Consider the following 18,768-nt stretch of genomic DNA (forward strand, 5'->3'; position numbering starts at 1 on the left):
CTGCGGCCCGCTTGAAGGCGCAGGCGCAGTAAATCTGCGGAGTGGGGTGGGCCCTGCGGTGGGTTGAGGCTCAGTTTTTCCCACGCAGGCAGAGGGGCAACCTGCCACCTTTCCCCAGCACTAAGGCCCAGGTCCTCAGAGGGATTTAGGTGCCTAATTCCTAGTGAGGCTCTGGGTCTAAATCCTCCCCTAGGCACAGGCAATTAAAAATATTATTTGTAAACCCTGTCTCCCCCGCACATTAACTTCGTTATCCAACCTTCTCAATATTAGGGGAGTGCAAAACCCTTCGCACCAGTACAGTTCCTCATAATCTAATGAGTACTTGTGGCACCTTAGAGACTAACAAAATTATTTGAGCATAAGCTTTTGTGAGCTACAGCTCACTTCATCTGCTGTAGTTCACGAAAGCTTATGCTCAAATAAATTTGTTAGTCTCTAAGGTGCCACAAGTCCTCCTGTTCTTTTTGCAGTTCTTTAATCTCCCATATGCATTTTAGCAGACTAGAAATTAAATGGCATCATTGGCACTGCATATGAATATAACTAACAATTAACCACTAGACATACTGCCTCACTACTGTGATAGACTTGTCTTCAAGGAGCCAACACACATTGCTATGTTAAATAGAACTGGGTTTACAACGGTGCCAATGGCACCGTCGCACCAGGTCTATACTTGAAAGGGGCCAATTATAGTTGTCAGACGATTGGATTGTCTGGTAAAAAAATGGACAAAAAGCGGACCTGGTAGTGTCGAGTCAGCACTGCTGATCAGACAGTAAAAATCCAGTTACAGGAGTAACCAGAATCAGCTTCTCTGCCAGGAGGGCAGGAAGAGTAGCTGCTGCTACCTGGAGGAGCTGCAGCTCAGCTGGAGAGAGAACTGGCTCCACCCTTCCCCAGAGGAATCCTCTATGCTCCCCAGCCCCTGCTGTGTTCTTGCCCCCAGCCCCTGCCTCACACTGAAGACAGACTCCCCACCACCCCACTGTGCCTGCCCTGGGCCCACAAATAAGTGGCACCAGGCCCACAAAAGGTTAAAATAAGTAATAAAATAAAAGAACTATCTTTAACAATTTAGAGGTTTCCACTCTAACAATCTTCAGTCTTTCTAAGGCACACATCACTGTAGTTTCTGAGCACCACCTTCCTCACTCCTGTTATATGACTCTAGCTCACAGAAATCCAGTTACCCTGGTTTTAGTTAATAGCCATTTATATGGTAAAATACATGTCCTTTTTGATAAATTATTATTGGTCATCTAAAGCAGAGAAAATTGGGCTTGGTTAGCTATGATAATCCTTAAAGGACTTATATTGGCATAAAAGAGCCTGGTTTTAACTAGCTAAAGGTAGAAATATAATAGGTGTGTTGTAATGAAAGAGCTTAACACCTTGAGACAAATGCAGGCGGGGGGAGGGAAATTCGACCCTGTGGTACCGTATTGGTTCCCAGGTGGATCATCAGCAGTGCTGGAAGCTTTAGATCCACAGCACAGACCTCTCTGCCACTTGGGCTAAGTAACTAATACCAGCCATAAAAGGGGAGATGAGGCACATTTTGACAGTGGGTGTTGCTCATGAAAGCTTATGCTCAAATAAATTTGTTAGTCTCTAAGGTGCCACAAGTACTCCTTTTCTTTTTGTGGATACAGACTAATACGGCTGCTACTCTGAAACCTGTCATAATCTAATAAATACTTCAAGAGTTCTATTTTTTAAAATGACTATGAAACTAGTATTGTGGGTTTCTGCGTTCATTGACTCTGTCGGATTCCATAACACATTTCCTTTATTTGCATGTAAACAAACTTTCATTAATTGCCAGCCCCATGAACTCTGGCGGTCAAATAGGGTTCTATTCATCTTGCACATCTTCTCCAGTAATACTTGTCTGTAGGCCAAATTATGCCCTCATCTGTAAAACCTCTATTGTTATTATGTAACCACATTAATTTACTATTACAGTAGTGCCCAGAGGCCCCAACCAGGATTGGTGTCCCACTATATATTGGAGATTATGCTCAGTGACACCTCTGCAAATCTATTTAAATGTAATGTCAGTGTGAGAATGATGGATGGAAATTATCTGGTTTGAAGGTCGGAGCTCAGAGTGAGTTTGCAGGGACGGCAGTAAAAAAAAATCCAAAATATCTTAATTCTTGCAAACCGAGCAAATGTAAATCAGTAAGAAATTAATATGGAGCCATAAGAACGGCCCTATTGGATCAGAACAATTGTCCATCTATCCTGATATCCTGTCTTCTGACAATGGCCAATACCAATGCCTCTGAGGGAATGAACAGTACAGCTCAAGTGATCCATCCCCTGTGATCCGCTCCCAGCACCTGGCAGTCAGAGGCCTAGGAAAACCCAGTGTGGGGGTTGCAGCCCTGACCATCTTAGCTAATAGCCATTGATGGAACTATCCCCCATGAACTTATCTAATTATTTTTTGAACCTAGTTATACTGAGTATTATTAGCATACTTCAGTAGTGTCCAACCTGTGGTGCTCAAGGATGACAGTATTAAGAAAACATGCATTTGATATGAATGAAAATACATTTCCTGATCTGCCCCTGAAGTTTTTTAATGAACATGTTTGAGAGTTAGCCCCATGGTTACTAGGAGGAAATAGGAATCTCACCTGCCATCGAACCCCCAAAAGCAAAACAGGAGTTTGCCCAGAGGAGCACTTAGCAGAGGTTGGCTCCTTTCCCTTTCCCACATTGGTGCCATAGGGTACCCCAGGAGAAGAGAATAAACCAGAGAAGCTAAAAGAACCAACAGACAGTTCTGGCTCCTTGATTCTCTTCCCCAGACCAATTTAGAACAAGTAACCTGTGGGCTGCTCTAGCCAATCCCCTGTCTACCCTCAACATGCCTGCTACACCAACGGCTGCAGAGAGGGCACGGGACAGCTGCCTATGATGGCTTTTTGCCACAGGTGAATCCACAGGAATTTTGGGGGAAATCCCAAGCAGGGGACTTGTGTGTGGTTTCTGCTCCCTTTCCACCTGAAGATGCAAAGGGAGCTGAGCAGGACACAGAACCTGCCCCCAGATATTGAGTGCAATCCCATTCCCTTTTTGTAATAAAGTGTTTGTCCCTCAAGCTGAAAGGTTTTGACAGCACCAGTATACCACACCTATATCCATGACCTATAAAACAGCCATCCCTCTTTCCTAATAAACTCCTCTAATATCAAACCCTGGAGCTGCCACAGCCATTTTAAACTTTTATTTTTCAGTGGTTGAGCACCCTGCAGATGCAGACATCTGAAGCCTGGCAAATGCCTACAGTTATGCTAAATATACCCTGCTAAGTAAACCATGTTGAGCATGATTTAAGATGTTCACAGGTGAACGTCTGCAGTGCATGGAGTTAATATTCCCAGATGCTGGGACAAACCCAGTATCCAGATTTTAAGATGTCACGGCAGATCCTCCGCTAAATCAGCAAAACTCCATTGACTTCAGCTAAAAATCGGTGGAGACCTGTGCCAACTTACACCAGCTGAAGATCTGGTCCATAATTTAGCTGTACTTTGATACCTTGTTTTAGACCAGAGGTTCTCAAACTGTGGGTCTCGACCCTGTTTTAATGGGGTCATCAGAGTGAAAGTTAGACTTGCTGGGGCCCATTGCCAATGCCCAAGCCCCACAGCCAAAGCTGAAGCCCTAGGGCTTCAGCCCTGGGCAGTGAGGCTCAGGTTACAGGTCATCCGTCAGGCCAGTGGGGCTCAGACTTTGACTTTGGCCCCTCCATCTGGGGTGGCGGGGCTCGGGCAAGCTCAGGCTTTGGTCCTCCCTTCTTGGGTCCTGTAGTCATTTCATTTGTCAGAATGGGATCGTGGTACAATGAAATTTGAGAACCACTGTTTTAGATACATAATTACCTTCCATGGAGTCAGGAAACTAAGACAAAGCTAATAGGGGGGTACTCAGAGTCTATGGTGGTGAGGACCCCGTACACAGATGGCTATATGTGTGGTGGGGTACTGTAACAATGCATTTGCATTTTTGTATTTAAATGTAATAACAATGAATTTCCTGGCTCTCAGATGCTCGTGTTTTTTCAGACTACAATTAGATTTCAAGCTCTTCAAACAATCTTCAGAGCAAGGATTGTGTCTTCTTGTGTTTGTATATCATCTAGCACAAAGGGGGCCCAATCCTGACTGGAGACTTAGATACTACCACAATACAAATAAAATAAAATAATTATTACACTGATGTTATTACACTGGTATTATACACTGACAACTTTACAATTTTTTGCTCTAGGAATACTATTTTACACTTAAGCTTTCTTTGGAAGAGCTTTCTAAAGTGTGAAGTGTGGCTTGTACACAGTTCTGTACTGCTTCTGAATTCTGCTGTGAGTATAAACCAAAACACATGTCCAGACACGTCAACATGCTAAATGCAGCACCTGAATCAGCAGAAGTGGAAGCAAATTTTGAAAACAGTACCTAAGTGTACTAAGCATTGCAGGAACGGAAGAGAATGCTCAGTTGAATCAGGAATCGATATACTTGTGCCACCTGATGGATATTTGCTGTCACTACAGTAAGAGCAACAATCCACAATGCTGTAATAAACCCCCTGACATGCTGATCTCACGACTGGTTATATTTTCTTTCAGCATTATGTCTAAGGCTCCAGTTCAGCAAAGTATGTGCTTATCCTTAACACATGCTTAAGTCCATCCTTATTCAGCAAAGATACATCAGAGAGTCGGCGCTGAACCAATTTTCCAGCATAGTGTCAGAGGCAATCTGTTGCTGAAGGTGCTGTCTTCAGATGAGATGGAAATCTGAGGTTCTGACCGTCTGTGGTCATTACAGGTTCCTTAGTACTTTTTGAAACAGTTTAGTTTCTAGCAGAATTCCAACATAAGTGATGACATTCATTGTGCTACTACCTCCATGTCTAATGAATTCAGCACAGGCTGAAAGAGGGACATTGTAGATTTTATCCTTCACTGGGTGACCTTGGACACGTCAGGTAACATTTCTGGGAGAAATTCTCAAAGGTACAAATGGCAGGTAGGTGCCAAATTCTCATTGAAAGTCAACAGGAGTTTGGTGCCTACCTGTCATCTTTGCTTTGAAAAATCTCTCTCTCTGTGCCTCAGTATCCCCATTTGTAAAGTAGAGATAATACTAGCTCATCTTTGTGAAGTGCTTTGATTAAAGGTGTTATAGGAGTTGTGACAAACTTCCTCCTCTACCTGGGTGGGTCTTGCCCTTATTGGCGGATTTGCTCGCCTTGGAGCTTCACAGCAGCCCTCAGCTTGGCTGTTTTTCTGAACCCACAGTCCAGGTCTCCTGTGTCTGACCAGGAGTTGGGAGGATTTGGAGGGAACCCAGGCCCGCCCTCTATTCTGGGTTCCAGCCCAGGGCCCTGTGGAATGCAGCTGTCTAGAGTGCCTCCTGGAACAGCTGTGCAACAGCTACAACTTCCTGGGCTACTTCCCCAGGGCCTCCTCCCAACACCTTCTTTATCCTCACCATAGGACCTTCCTCCTGGCATCTTATAATGCTTGTACACCTCAGTCCTCCAACAGTCCGTGTTCTCTCTCCTAGTGCCTCTTGCTCCCAGCTCCTCTCACACACACACCACAAACTGAAGTGAGCTCCTTTTTAAAACCCAGATGCCCTGATTAGCCTCCCTTAATTGATTCTAGCAGCTTCTTGATTGGCTGCAGGTGTTCTAATCAGCCTGTCTGTCTTAATTGTCTCCAGAAGGTTCCTGATTGTTCTGGAATCTTCCCTGTTACCTTACCCAGGGAAAAGGGACCTACTTAGCCTGGGGCTAATATATCTACCTTCGATTACTCTCCTGTAGCCATCTGGCCTGACCCTGTCACAGAGTGCAAAGTATTATCATCCTGTACAAAAAAATCTCAACAGTTCTACTTTAAAAGAAAAAAAATGCTTACTTACTTGTATAGTAACTGCTGTTCTTCGAAATCTGTTGTGCACATGTATATTCCACTGCAGGTATATTGGGAGCCCAATGTACTCAAGTCGGAGATTTTTGCCAGCAGAACCAAGAGATGGCACATTCGCTCCTACTCTCCTTGTGCACTCATCCAAGGACAGAAAAGGGGCATATCCACCACCTGCCTCTCCATTCCTTCACACTTCTGTTTATCTAATGTCTGAAGTAGTGGGGAAGGTGGGAGGGTTGGGAATGTACACATGCACAACACATCTTGAAGAACAGCAGACTGTAGAGGTAAGTAACTGTTTTTTCTCCTTCGAGTGATTATGCACATATACATCCCACTGCAAGTGACTCATCAGCAGTTCCCTTACAGGTAGAAGGACTTTGGATCATCTGAACAGATTGTTCAGATTTGCAATTTGCAGAAGTTTGCATCATCACAAGAGGCTTGAGTGATGGCGTAATGTCTGGAAAAAGTATGTACAGATGACTACATGCTGTTTTGCACATATCTGATATTGGTATATTGCTCAGAAAGGCTGATGAAGTAGACTGAGCCCTGGTGGAGTGAGCTGTATCGTCACGGGAGGAGAGACTTTAGCAAGATTGTAGCAGAGCTTCATGCAGTCAGAAATCCAATGTGAGAGTTGCTGAGTGGACACTGATAGACCCTTAATGCTCTCAGTGTAGGCAAGAAGAAAGCCTGGGAGAGGCTGTGAAGGTCCTAGTACAGTCCAGGTGGAATGCCAAAGCTCTGTGAATGTCTGATGTGTGAAGTTTTTCTTCAGCTTTAGAAGAATGGGGCTTTGAGGAAAACACCAGGAAATGAACAGTTTGGTTCAAATCCAAAGGTGACAGTACCTTTCACATAAACTTAGGGTATGGCTTAATGGAAACCTTGTCTTTATGGAACACCATGAAAGGAGGGTCAGCCAGAAGAGCCTGAAGTTCTGAAACCCTCCTTGAGGAAGTGATTGCCACTGGAAACACCATCTTGTTAGACAACAGAGGTAGAGAGATTGTTGCCCTAGATTCAAAGGGGGGATCCCATTAGTCTGGAGAGGGCTAGGCTGAGATCCCATGAAAGTACTGGGTCAGACAAAGGAGAATAAATGTTGAGTAGAAATCTGGAAAGCGGAGGGTGAGAGAAAATGGAAAAGCCCTCTAGTCAACATTGTGCAGATATGGAAGACAGATGGAATGGCAGGCCAGATGATTTCAAATGCAAAAGATAGTCCAATACATGTCTAACCCCTGTATCATGGGGCAATAAGTTTCGAAATTGTGCCCAAGTTGAAAACTGCTTCCACTTTTCTGTGTACATGGTTCTAGTGGATTCTTTTCTTCTTACCAAGATGGCCTGCGCATAATAGGAGCATGATGTCTCATAAGTATTCAACCAAAGCTCATTCATGAGGTGGAGAGTTTGGAGGTTGGGATGCAATTGTCCTGGTTCTGAGACAGGAGATCCTAAACTAACATTAAAATTATCTGTGGCCAGACAGAGAGTTGATGTAGGTCCATGAACCAATATTCCATTGGCCAAGTTGCTGTCACTAACATTAATCATCTTTTGTCTGTTTTCATTGTCTTGGCTACCCTCGGAATGAAAGGAACTAGAGCGAATGCATACATGAGATGACTGGATCAAGGGAGAAGAAAGGCAACTGTAATGGAACAAAATCTCCTACATTTGTTGTTCAGATTGGTTGTGAACAAAGCTATTACTGGGCAGTCCCACTGGTGGAAAATCTGGAGGAGAATGTCCTTGCTCATTAACCACTCATACAGGTGTATGAGATCCCTGCTGAGGGCATCTGCACTTGTTTTTCTTATTTCTGGAAGGTGCAACGTCTTCAGGGAGACTGTTTCTTATGCATAGATTCCACAGGTCGATAGCTTCCTGGCATTGCTGAGACAACCTTACACCTCCCCTGCATGTTCAGATAAAACATAGCAGCGTGTATAATCTGGTTCTTGATGATGGACATAAATGTCTCACAGGCCTCGTGAATAGCTTCACACTCCAACATACTTTTATAGAGCAAAACTTACTGGGGCAACCAAAGAGCTTGAGTCTGAAGTTGACCGAGGTAGGCACCCCAGCCTTTGGCAGATGTATCCGTTACCAGAGTTCTAGTAGGTTCTGGGGACAGAATGGAACTCCTTTGCATGTGTTCCACAAATCCAACCACAAATCCAGAGACTGAAGCACTCATGCAGGTATGCAAATCCACAAGTCCATAGAAAGCCTGGAAGGACAATATACCAATTGGAGCCAGGCCTGCAAACAGTGAAGGTGAAGTCTGGCATGTGTAGATATGTATGTGCATGAGACCTTGGGATCCAGGAGCTTTAGGCAGGAATGCACTGTTGTTGTTGGATTGGACATGGGGCTTCTGGACTGAAATCCCTTCATCAGAAGGAAAACCATGGCAGGTGAGGCATCAAGGTCCACCCTGATAAAGCATATGCGTTGTGTTAGTTGTAACTCTCTTTTCTCCAAATTTAGCATCCAGCCCAGACAATAACTGCCTGATGACATATATGCTGTTTTGGACGTGGTTGCTTGATGTTCTGTGAATTCATCAATCATCCAGGTAAGGAAATATTTGAATGCCTAAATGGAGCAGGTGGACCACTACACCTGCCATGCAGTTCTGCTATGAAGTCTATAAGATGATCTCAAACAGTGGCTTTCAATCATTCCTGACAACTGTACCCCTTTCAGGAGTCTGATTTATCTTGCATACCCCCAAGTTTCATCTCACTTAAAAACTATTTGCTTACAAAATCAGACCTAAAAATACAAAAGTATCATTATTACTGAAAAATTGCTGACTTTCTTCTTTTTACCATATAATGATAAAATAAATCAATTGGAATATAAATATTGTACTTACATTTCAGTGTATAGTATATAGAACAACATAAATAAGTCATTGTCTGTATGAAATTTTAATTTGTACTGACTTTGCTAGTCCTTTTTATGTTGCCTTGTAAAATTAGGCAAATACCTAGACGAGCTGATGTACCCTCTGGAAGACCTCTGCATACCCCCAGGGGCACACATACTCCTAGTTGAGAACAACTGATCTAAAAAATCTTGAAGGTGATATCATAGAATAATACGACTGGAAAGGACCTCGAGAGGTCATCTAGTCTAGTCCTCTGCACTCATGGCAGGACTAAGTATTATCTAGACCATTCCTGACAAATGTTTGTCTAACCTGCTCTTAAAAATCTCCAAGGATGGAGATTCCACAACCTCCCTAGGCAATTTATTCCAGTGCTTAACCACCCTGACAGTTAGGAAGTTTTTCCCACTGTCCAACCTAAACCTCTCTTGCTGCAATTTAAGCCCATTGCCTCTTGTCCTATCCTCAGCCTTTAAGAAGAACAATTTTTCTCCCTCCTCCTTGTAACAATGTTTTATGTACTTGAAAACTGTTATGTCCCCTCTGTCTTCTCCTTTTCAGATTAAACAAACCCAATTTTTTCAGTCTTCCCTCATTGATCATATTTTCTAGACCTTAATCATTTTTGTTGCTCTTCTCTGGATTTTCTCCAGTTTGTCCACATCTTTCCTGAAATGTGACACCAGGACTGGACACAATACTCCAGCTGAGGCCTAATCAGCACGGAGTAGAGTGGAAGAATTACTTCTCATGTCTTGCTTACAACATTCCTGCTAATACATCCCAGAAAGATGTTTGCTTTTTTTTGCAACAGCATTACACTGTTGACTCATATTTAGCTTGTGGTCCACTATGACCCCCAGATCCCTTTCCACAGTACTCCTTTCTAGGCAGTCATTTCCCATTTTGTATGTGTGCAACTGATTGTTCCTTCCTATGTTGAATACTTTGCATTTGTCCTTTTTGAATTTCATCCTATTTACTTCAGATCATTTCTCTAGTTTGTCCAGATCATTTTGAATCATGGGCTCCTTCCTTTCAGATTCTTAAGACGAAATGTAGATTTCTTCAGAAAAGGGAGGAGCAGTCCATGTGAGGGTCAGAAGTGGTCTGGGTATGGGAGAAACCTGGGGATTCAAAGAAAGGAAGGGTCAAGGTCGTTGGGCTAGCAATAAGATGATTGGTGCAGGCAGTGCCAGCATGATGGTGTGTGGAGTTAGTGCTCTCTGTGCAGACAACATTGAAGGAACTGGCGGTGTCAAGTGTGTCAGCAGTGCCTGTTGTGCCGAAGGCATTGCTCATGCAGGCTAAGACACCCAAGTTACCCTGACAGACACCCAAGTCACCCTGACTGGAGTCAGTTGTAGCAACGGAGAGTCCTGTAGGAGGAGGCACAGAAGATCTCTTGCAGACAAGAAAGCTTGCGGAGTGAAGGGCACCAAACAGATAACCTTTCATCCATCAGTGCTGATGTTACCAAGATAGACTGGATCAGATGGAATTGTGAAGAAGAGCCTGATAAAGGTGAAGACAGTGTTCTTAAAGACCCAAAAGAACACATGCACCACCTATAATATCTAAAGTATTATTCTTCCCAATTAACATAAAAATAATATCTTAGCTCAGAACTCCCTTCCGACCTATACCGTGAATCTCTGGAGTTTGCAATTACATATCTTAGATCAGGGTGGGCAAACTATGTCCCGCAGGCCGGATCTGGCCTGTCAGGGCTTTGGATCTGGTCCACGGGATTGCCAGCCCTGTGGCGCAGCGGGGCTAAGGCAGGCTCCCTGCCTGCCCTGGCCCTGCACCGCTCCCGGAAGCGGCCAGCACCACATCCCTGCGGCCCCTGGAGGAGGGGAGGGCAGAGGGCTCCGCGCACTGCCCTCGCCTGCAGGCACCACCCCCCTGCAGCTCCCATTGGCTGCGACCGGGAAACCGCAGCCAATGGGAGCTGTGGGGTAGGTACCCGCAGGTGAGGGCAGTGCATGGAGCCCTCTGCCCCCCCACCTTTCCCCAGGGACGTGGTACCAGCAGCTTCTGGGAGCAGCGTGGGGCCAGGGCAGGCAGGGAGCCTGCCTTAGCCCCACTGCATACTGCTGCCAGCCCGGAGCCGCTCAAGGTAAGCAGCGCCGGGCTGGAGCCCATACCCCTCCTGCACCCCAACCTCCTGCCCTAAGCCCCCTCCCGCACTCCACACCCTTCCCTGCACCCCAGCCCCTTGCCCTCAGCCCCTTCCTGCACAAACACCCCGCATTCCCTCCTGCACCTACATTGATGGCCCTGCATGCAATTTCCCCACCCAGATGTGGCCCTTGGGCCAAAAAGTTTGCCCACCCCTGTCTTAGATAGATTGCCAGCAGCTTTCCTGCTAAACAGTTGGAATTACAGCTATTGTATTATCCTCCCAAAACTAAGAGACTTAAAATCTGAATCTCATTTACAGTTATGATGGCAGAGCTTTAAAATGGGGTGAAAGTGGACTTAGCAAAAATGCATAAATTCTTCATCTGGTGCCGTTGGTAACAAGATGATCTGGAACCAATTTATGGAACATAATTCATTTCAGACCATTACTGGAGTGATTTACATCCTGTAGTCTTCTTGGATATATAACTGAAATGGAGTTGTCTGGCTTCATGCATTTTAAAACATTTATCATCTAAATCAGAGATCAAAATGCAAATTCTAACTTTCACGGACATCATTTTGAGGTCAATATACCTGAATTAGACTGTGATCTACATCTTTTTTTTATTTAGCTCTCACAGATAAAATGGAAAATATTCTTCATGTTAATATTTAGTAACCTTTTTGCTTTTTTAATGCTGAATACTCTGAATGCCAGACAACCTAAAGCTATATATACACAGTATTGTATCAGTCTCTACAGTTGTGTGGCCTTGCCATTTTATTAGGTATGGTTTGTTATAAAACTGGAAAAATATATTTCTGCTGTCTAAGTATTCTCTCTCAGCTCTTTTTCTCTTTGCTGAAAGACTTTGGCAACATCTTTGGAAGAAATGAATAATGAGGTCACAGTAGGGGGAGATGCAGCTGCAACTCATATTTGATCCTCCAAGTAATTTTCCAAATACCCCAAAAAGCAAGCAAGGACCGGATAGGCCAAATGAGGAGGAAGCAAAATTCCCTGCTCCCCCTAAAGCTAAATCAGGATGTCTTTATATGTCATAAAGAAGCAGTAAGAGGCACTATTTTGTTTATCTTTGCATTGTACATTTAAACCTATATTCCTAAGTCCATCCAATCAATCTTATCCAGTCTGTAGTTTCTCATAGTATCTACAAACACACACATCAGCATCTAAACTCTACATAATGGTTTGTGAACCATCCAGCCCCCACAACAGACCCTCCTACTGCCCAACCTCCTGCTATAGTCCACAGATCAAAACATCCTGCATCTTACCCTCCACATAGGATCCACAGATTTCACTACATGCTGAAGACTCCAATCCATCCCCTGTATATAGCTTAGAAACCACACTGGGGTAGATTCAGATGCAATGAAGAGAGGCCTTTGAGTACCTGGTTATGGCTCCCTGATCTCACATCCTCCAACCCCAGAGCAAGTGAGACTTGCACAGGAGCATCTCAGAACTCCACTCCACTATACCCCTTTCCCTTCTACTCTGCAGCTAGATGAGAGGATGCAGCTGGCACAGGAGGCTGAGGAGCTGCCACTGCAGCAGACTAGAAAATCCGGCCCACTGTATCTAGCTCACCCATCATACAAGCCAGATATGCTCCATGAACTTTGTGACCAAAGAACTTGCAAATTCTAACTCCCAGGGACATAATTTTGAGGTCTATATACCAATGGTTAGATTACACTGTGATCTACTTAATTTTTTTTAAGCTCTTTCAGATAAAATGGAAAATATTCTTCATGTTAATATTTAGTAATAGCTTGGAATGCAACCTTTTTTATGCTGAATACTTTTATGGTGTAGAATTGTGCCTCAGAATCTAACGCTTTTATTTTTTCCTGAAGAAAAACCTTCCAAACATGAACAAAGTACAAGCCAATGCAGTTGTCACCTGAGTTTACAGACACCTTGACCCAATATCTGAGAGGGATATGAAATTCCCTCATTCTCTAAATGGGGTGTATTAAAGCTGAAACATACATGATGAAATTTTAAATGTTATCATCGTTGACTATTTCACTTCTGATCATTCTATCAGAGGCATCCAATTACAGTACTGTCCTTATCCTTCAGTGGCAAATATTGAGGTTGGGACAGTGGAGCAGCTGAATGTGAGGTTGGGGGAAGTAGTTCTAGCCACTCTCCTTCCCCTCCTATCCCCAAAAAAACACTGAAGCCACAAGGGGGAGAGAAATAATAATCATCACCACATGTGGTCTCTTGCTGCAAGACTCCTTGGTTTCTGTGGCACTAGTGCAGCAGACTAGAAATTCTGCAGCAGGCAGCAAATTCAAAACAGGAGGATTTACTGAATTAAATATGAAAACAATGATACAATCAACTTTGCAAAACCCTCATGCAAAAGTACCACATTCACTGAAACTAAGACCTTATTACTTCTATATGGAAAGAGACATCATTCTCCCAATGCATATACAGAATCTATTACATTAGAAATTTACAATCTATGATGTGAAGAGCAATTTATTAATCATGTTCAAGTGGTTTGTTTTAACCATCTGGCTTCCTAAAAGGGGCTTTTACCTGATCATCCTTTTTTGGGGATGGCTGCACTGGTGCTAGTGCAGATGAGTTGGGCTCTTTCTCAACGTGCAGCTCAGAGATGCAGGTTTCAGAGTAGCAGCCGTGTTAGTCTGTATTTGCAAAAAAGAAAAGGAGTACTTGTGGTACCTTAGAGACTAACGAATTTGAGCATAAGCTTTTGTGAGCTACAGCTGCTGTAGCTCACGAAAGCTTATGCTCAAATAAATTTGTTAGTCTCTAAGGTGCCACAAGTACTCCTTTTCTTTTTTCTCAGAGATGCAGTATCCATTAGGAAAAGAATTTTTCACCATCCAAATAAGAACAGAAAGGCATATACATATACCCAAAAGGAAAAAGGCCAAGTTATGACAGCTTTCTGGTGGCCTCCCTTTGCCTGTCTGCTGTAGAACCTTTATTTGTAATTTTCTTCTGTAGTATATATAAGTCTATGGCTGGATTGCCTAGAAAAATCCACCGTTTGGGAAGCGCATACTCAGATGGATTTCCTTGTGGCTGTAGCAGTTTCACATCAGGTTTTATTTCCCTGGAATATGAAGCACTCAAAACTAGACATGGTAGCTTTACTGCCTTGATTAGGGTTTCAACTTGCTCCACCTTGATGACTTATAGTCATTACAGCAGCTTTGCCTAACCTGCAAACAATGTGCTGATTCTAGCAAAACTGTAGCTTAACAAGAGCTATTTAGGACTTTCCTGAACTCTAGAACATTTGTATGAAGAAATGCCTTTGTCAAAAGACTATTTTCTTTGAACCAGATGAAGTCTCATTAAGCTCCCCAAACGAGGAGATTGGAGTCTCTCATTACATGAAGCCTTTCACAGATATTGTGGCATCCCCTTCATTGTTTTCCAGTGTTTACCTAAGCAACACACCTGGACCTAATTTGATACCATCACTTCCAATTTGAAATGTTAACTGGATGGATCTTTCCCGAAGAGAAACCAGGCAGTCCACTTCTTTGGTGAAGCTGAGCCAATAGCACTACTTTGATAGGAGAACATTCATCCTAATAGGCAGCTGGTTTAAAACCCAAAAATGAGCAGTTGAACTGATTGCATGCTGTGTTATTTTACCATAAAAGTACATTGAATATGCTCTTATGAAAGTTTGTAATGTTCTGAACTTGATCATTATGAGATGTATACAGGCTGTGGTTATGAATTTATGTATATAGAAAACTATGCTCATGACCAATACTACATCTTCAGCTACACCTTCCAACAGATAGGGGCACCTCCCAAGCCATGAAAACCAGTTCCAAATAACCACCCACTGTACAGTTCAAGAAAAGACAATAATGGACCATTACAGTTAATGGGAAGACGTGAGACACCTTGGCTCTCAAGAAGGAATTTACCCACTCTAAATAACTGAGTCACTATGGAGAGAGATGGGGGAGGGAAAAAAAATTTTTGAAACCAGGCTTGGGCCTGAGGACTTTTATTCAGAAATTGACGGACAGACATTAGGCAGGAGGCTGGCTGAACACTGGATTCCCTCATATAACTAGCAAGAACAGGGGAAGTTAAAGGTAAGTTACTTAGTAGTAGAGGAATGCCCAATAGGAAAGTATAAAACCTGAGGTTACACCTTTGTTTATCTTCTGTGTAACTTGTGAAATATTAAGGGAAAGTAAATATCAATTTCAAGCTGTTTTTTTCCCTCAGTAACAGCTCTCTAGCATGCAAGCTGTTTGGAGTGTGTATGGTTAATAAAAGTTAGCAACTCAGAAGGCTGGTTTCACACCTTTAAACCTTTGAGGAAGGGGTGATAAGATCTCTCAGACTGTTCGGCTGGGGTTTAAGAATTTGGGAAGGACAGGTCTGGGGAGGCTTGGGACTGGAAGGGCTGGTAGCACCTTCCTACGAAGAGCAAATAGGCCAGTGGAAGCCGGGCTGAGACGTTGGGGGCAGGCTACTAGGTCAGGCAATTGATCCACAGCAACCCAGTATAAAAGCCCTCCAGATTACACTGCTTATAGGTCTGTGTACTCTTTTAGAGGTCACAAGGGCATTTACCTTCTTGATCAGTCCCAAGGGAAAAACATCAGCTTTGAGCTGGTCCCAGGCCTAGCTGCCCAAGTTTAAAGTACCCTAAATTAGCTAGTTGTCTAGCTACAGGATCACAGCAATCCCTACCAAACAGGCAGCAGCCAGTACCACCATCATTTTCTTGAAGGTTTTTAGAGCTGTGGCCAAACTTGAAGGCTAGAGCTTTATTCTACACACTTTTCAGATTTTCATAAATCTATAAAGTGGGAAATAGGGATGAAATACAATATAGACACTTTTGAAAGGTCAGATAAGTTTCCTAAAGGTGTCAGCTGCTGCTGTCAACTTGAAGGATTCTCTTTTAAGCTGCTAAAGAGACTGTGCAACTTTTTTTAAGTTCCACAGCAATGACACTCCTGTCCCCGTTTGTTCAAGATGAGGAATAGTATAGAATACGCCAGAGAATCTGAGGAGGAGAAACAGCCTACTATTCAAGAAATTCTATACAGCTGAGTTGAAAACTTCCTTTTCCCACCCTCAGGGGAATTGGTCTGTGGGAGACCAAATGGGAAATACTCTGATTCCATGTTGTCCTCAAGGGTGAGTGCTGTTAAGTATGACCAAGCTTCTTTGCAGAGAGTATCCTCCCCCTTGTATTTGGGTAAGAAGCAAGAATATGAACAGAGAGCCTAAATCAGTTGCTTTAAGGAGCTTAGTGACCTAGCAGGGGTGGGGACCAGCTGTTGCTATTTCAAAGACCTATTCTAACCAAGAAGTTAGTCCTGGAGGATTTAGGTATCATGGTTTCTTGATCAGGCGGGGGAGAAGTACTGCATGGGGTCTTAGTCTGTGATAAGGGCGCCTATGTACTATGGTAATACAAAGATGTGACTCTGCCTCATGCTATAACAGCCCCACTCCCAAAACCTTAAATGCCATTAAAAGTAGTTTTTTCTGTTCCAGTGAGGAGCCAGATAAAGGATGCAAGCCTGAGTTTCTAGTTGTTACTTTATGTACAAAGGGTGAAAAACCAAACAGAAAAGCTTTCCAATATTAGAAATTAAGCACCAGTCTGTTAAAAAGACAGACTTGATAAGTAGTGAAATGGTAATACTGACCCATGAGAGAGCTTGATTGAGTGAGTCAAGAATTTTTAAATATAAACTGTTGCTCTAGTCTATGTAGAAAAAGCAGGTTAAAAATCATTTAGATTCAACACCCTCCCCCATTCAATCAAGATGAATACTCAAAGGCATTGTACAAACAGTTTACACAATGGGGAGCAAGACTATGATCTGCATGTCTGGCTACTGCCATATAAACATCCAAGAATGTAATGTCACCTTTAAGATGCATAAAAAGCAATTAACTGGTCAGACAAGAGGAGCTATTTATGAATTAGAAGACATTCAGATTGCTATAAACTAATTAGGAACTCAGCTGCTGCTTCAACTGAAGCCATTAGATTGCATCCCCAAAATGGAACATTGGGAAGTACATGTAAGAGCAGAAAGGATTTTTTGCAGACTTGATTTAGTGATAGCCACATTAAAGCTACCATGGAAATTTCGGTACTATCACAGGCTATTTAAGTGCCAGTCTTTAGTATCAGACTGTAATCAGCACCCCCTGAATTTTTGAAAGTGCTCCCCTCCCTGCAAAGGAGCTTTGGTGGATTTTCACTTTGTTTGCCAATTTGCAGCTTTTAGTTTCCTTCTGTTACTTGTGAGATGGCACATTTACTGTTACAATTACATTTTAGCATGAAAATAAGTATCACATTAAATACCACCCCCAGCAGCTTTTCTGAGGGGGAAGCTTCACAGCACTCATATGTAAATCACCAAGTAGACATAGTAAAGCTGGTATTAAAGAAATAACTTTGTCAGGCTTGTAATACAAAAACAAAAAAAACATTCTGTAATATCTCAGTTGAGGTAATGATTTTCATGAGTTATTCTGGCTAACGTCTAATGGAAAAAATGGAGCATATTTGTACAAAGTTTCTTCACTTAATGGAAACGATAATTTGTTTCCTGTGAGATTAGAATTAAACTAGATTTCAGTAAACTTGAGTTACTTTGATGATTGCAATCAGATACCAAGGCCTTGTCTACACTATGAAGTTTTGTTGGCAAAACATACTGCACTGCGACTTTTTGGGGGCAAAAATGCCATTTTAGTGACAAAATACAGCCACCCCAATGAGAGGTGGGTCTTTTTCTCCTTTAAATTTTTGTCAACCAAGTGCCAGTGTAGACACCATGCTCGGCTTTAATTGGCCTCCAAGTGTCCCACAATGCCCAGGGTGACAGCTCTGGTCAGCAGTTTGAACTCCCCTGCAGCCAGGTAAACCACCATTTGCCCCTCCTCCTTAGAAGCCCCAGGAATTTTTGAAATTCTATTTCCTGTTTGCCCAGGGTGGAGAGGTCTCATTGCATCTTCCCAGGTGACCACAGCAAATGCTCACCTGGCTTGGACCACTGTGAAACTGCTGTATCTACTCAGATAAACAAAAGCATCCAAGATGGAGCAAAAATGACATGTTCCAAGAGGTACTGCACTGCTCCAATGCAGAGAAAAGGGAACACAAGGAGTGCTGGGAAGCCAAAAGGCAGGACAGACAAGAAAAATCAGGAATTTAAGGACTCTATTGAGCAGATGATTAAAGTAATGGAGGAGCAAATACAGATGCCGAAGTCCTTAATAATGCTGCAGATGGACCAGATCTGTGCCTGCCTTCCCCAGCAGCACATTCAGAACTCTTTTCCATGCCCTCCCAAACTCTGCTCCTAATCCTTTCCATGACTTCTGTTCCCTCTGCCTCCAGATTACTTTCATAACTATAGCTGGACCTACACACAACTCCAAAAGTCTGCTCTTCCCTGGTACCTCCTTTCCTGTCATCTTTGTGTGTGCTGTTCCTTGTGCAATAAAAGCAAAGTTTCTGAATTATAATTCACCTTTATTTGGTTTCTGCAAATTGAGATAGCAGGCACTACCAATACATGCACAGGCAGTTTATTCATGTGCTTGCTGGAACGTAAGGCCCCAAAACGTCACCATTACTTCCTAGAAAAACTACATGCAATATAACATTGCAGCACCAATCAGATTTACATTACTGGTTCTAATTTTCAAATTGTTACCTCAAAGCCTCCCAGA

Source organism: Dermochelys coriacea, chromosome 7, assembly GCF_009764565.3.
Source record: "Dermochelys coriacea isolate rDerCor1 chromosome 7, rDerCor1.pri.v4, whole genome shotgun sequence".
Taxonomy (NCBI): Eukaryota; Metazoa; Chordata; order Testudines; family Dermochelyidae; genus Dermochelys; species Dermochelys coriacea.